We start from the raw sequence: 3,470 nt of genomic DNA on the forward strand, positions 1-3,470 counted from the left end.
TCGAGAAAAAAAATTATTGGTAAATTTTAATCCCAAAATTTGGAATGATTGTTGATTTGATGAAATGTTATCAAGAATTATTGGCACAATTATGGGAGTAGTTGTACTAAGGAATATGCTTTTTGTTGGGACGTTGAGACATGTACTTAAAGTTCACAAAAAATATAACATGGTATCCGGAAGATTTGATCCACCTTTCTTTTGAATACCATAAAATTATTTGTTTTATAAAATGCCCGTCTCAACTAAATCTTCTCTATACTGGCTTAGTTTGCCTATGTACGTATTTTATTACCAAAACCCTTTTAATAACAAAGTTTTAACGCACAGGTCACATATTCTGAACTATTTTAATGGCCTTGCCTATTTAATGAAATCATCTTTCTTTTTATATATATTATATATATATATATATATATATATATATATATATATATATATATATATATATATATATATATATATATATATATATATATATATAATGATGCTCTTTTTCTAACAATCATATTAAAAACATCTAACAGCAGAAGCTACGCGGAGATGGGGGAAGTATACAACGCAAGCAATATCTGCCATTATAGAGTGAGCAAGTAAGGTTACTATTGAATAACAAAAAGTACATGTGTCAAACTTATCATTATATATCATTATGATATTATCATATTAGATCATATCAGATCATATTTTCAAACGCATTTCTTAATTGTAAGGAAAATTATTATATTTAAAAAAAGCATTGCAAAACCTGTTTTTTGTAACATTTTTGGAAATTTGCTAATCAACGCCTTATCAATGCATTTCACTAAAACTACAATGGGAGCACATAATTCACTTGATATTTTAATATTCTCTTTACTCACATTTGAATTTTTATTTACGTCTTACTCTACCGGGCAAACGAGAGCCACCATCTTCCCCTTCTTCATTCTTCTTCTTCTTATGTTTTAAAACCCACATTACCAAAATGATATTTGAATTTCCTGCGCGATCTAACACCTAAGAAAGATTGTAGGTTACCTTTTTCTGCGACAAGTCAAAGGAAGTAGTGAAGGAGGCAGTAAAAATTATTCCAACTAGTGCAAAATGTAAAGACAGAACTCAAAAGCGAAAAACGCAAGGAATAACATCGAAGTAAGCTCCTACCAAGTCGAAACAGTTCGCAGAGGCACACGAGTCGTGACGTAGGTGCCGTCAGATAGATAACCGTCGAATCGACATGTGGGTATAAGTTACACGCAGACGCGGTCCACGCAGCACGGGGCGTCATCAACTTAACACAGATTTTATGTTCGTCCCGAGTGATAGATTACAGTCATTTGTTATACCGGGTGACCTGGAACAGTCCCCGTACCTGCCACAAACTTATTGTTTCTGCTCCTTTATCTCCGTTTTCTTCTTCTTTGCGGTCGCCGGTGATTAATTCCGATGTCGATTACGGCGCGGGAGGCACTTTTATATTTATGGTGCGTCTCGGAAATGCCGGAGGGTGGAAGCAGTAACGGTCGAAAATTTTGCTTCGCGTACGATAACAACTAAAACGCATTTTCCCCGTGGATGGCTTTAAACCGACTAAAACGATATTTTTAAAAACCTTCTTGGCATTGATTTTTGTAGGATATTTATTTATATATAAAACGATTACGCTTTTGGCAACCGTACCAGATATCACAGACCTGGGAGGTGATATTTGATAAAAATTCTCTTTTGCGAATAACATTGAGGATATTGTGATCTGAGCATATTGGGTTCCTTAATCAAATTAGAATACGCTTCAATTAAACTAATATTGCTAGAGGAGGGGGTCTTAATGTGGGCGAGCCTTGCTCTTAATATCTTGATATTTTTACAAAGCAAGTGACGCCATACTTTGAAAGTATCTTAAATTTACCGTTAGAATTTCAATTCTGTAATAGTTGAAATATTTTACACAATAAGTCCAAATTGCTGATTGAAATTTTTGCTTTTTTAAATACAGTTTGTTTGCCTTGAACACATACAACCTTATAAAAATTTTAACTTAGTAATTTTGTTAGAAGGACTGTATATGAGCTAGTGCCCCTATTTGGACCCGTGCTAATGACAATACATTAGGGTCTTTACTGTGGCCTCGTACGGTTGAGTTATACATACGTAGGAACTTTGTGGCGCTTTTCGATGTTTCACCTGTTCCTACAGTGAAAAAAAAACAGAAAAGTTTCCAAGTCATAAATTATCACGCCTTCACCAAGCGAAGTACCGTTGGAAAGATCAATTCAGAATTCTCCTAGTGCTACCAACAAGGAAAACGAAATTCATTTGAAACAAAAATATAGAAGCAGACGATAAATGAAAGCAAAAAACTGAAAAATGAGAATCAAAAAATGATGAATTTCTTCCACCTGATGAAGGTCATCAAACGGAAGAAATTGGTGACGTTCCAAATAATGATGATAAGATGATCACTTCAAGGATGCTAAAATGGGAGAATTATGTGCACATGAGCAAAGCTGTCGGGCAGAAAAGAATACGTTCAGATTAGGATTGTGGAATTGACCGGTCATTTTTTTTTGTGTCACTTGACTGAAATAATTCTAAAAATACAATGAAATTTATATTTATTTATATTGTGCATTACGTCACTATCGCGTCGTTCTAAAAACTAAATGAATTAGATATTTTTATTGAGATTCCCCGAATCGCTAAGTATCGTATCCGGGTATTCTTTGAAAAGCGCTGTATTTATTATAAAATACAAATTACGATAAAAAAAAGTAGATAATACTCTACAATTGTTATTTAAAACATTTTGATTGAATTTGACTATTCAATTAATTGTCGGTCAATTGAGCGGCCCCAACACTATTTCCGATATTTAGCGATATTGTTTTTAATTTAGATATATTTTACTCTGCTTGTGTTTTGTTTAGAAATATAGTTTTCAGTTTGCACGTCATTCATTTTTATTCCATACACTCTGCCTAGATAGAAAAAATCAAAATTTTACATTTTTTCAAGATCAAGTTTTTTATTACTTCAAACACATCATACACTACCAAGCAATAAAAATGGATGTTCGAGGATTGGCATACAGTATTGAATGAACGAACCGGCAAAACCAAAAACTTGTCAAGTGACGAGTAGGCTCAAAGTAAGGAAAATTATGTTAGGAAATTGTGTTTGTGCTTTGTTTGAAGCACTCGACATCGTTCCAAATTTACGAGCATTGAGATTATTTCTCTCTTTAAAAAAGAGGCTCATTGTAGTAATTTTTTAAGTATTATTGTAATCATTTATACAGGCATTTAATGGTTCCAACCAATATGAACTGTTTTGTGGATAGTACAATAAACTGACTTTTTCTTCTCTTGATCGCCATTTACATCCGGAATTTGAGGGAATTATAAACTTCTTTAAAGATCTCTATTTGGAATATCTGATCAACGATCAAAAACTGTTTTCACATTCCCAACCTCCTTTTAAAGCAGCGT

The sequence above is a fragment of the Cylas formicarius genome, unplaced genomic scaffold, assembly GCF_029955315.1.
Source record: "Cylas formicarius isolate icCylForm1 unplaced genomic scaffold, icCylForm1.1 PGA_scaffold_4__25_contigs__length_36172078, whole genome shotgun sequence".
In the NCBI taxonomy this organism is placed as follows: Eukaryota; Metazoa; Arthropoda; class Insecta; order Coleoptera; family Brentidae; genus Cylas; species Cylas formicarius.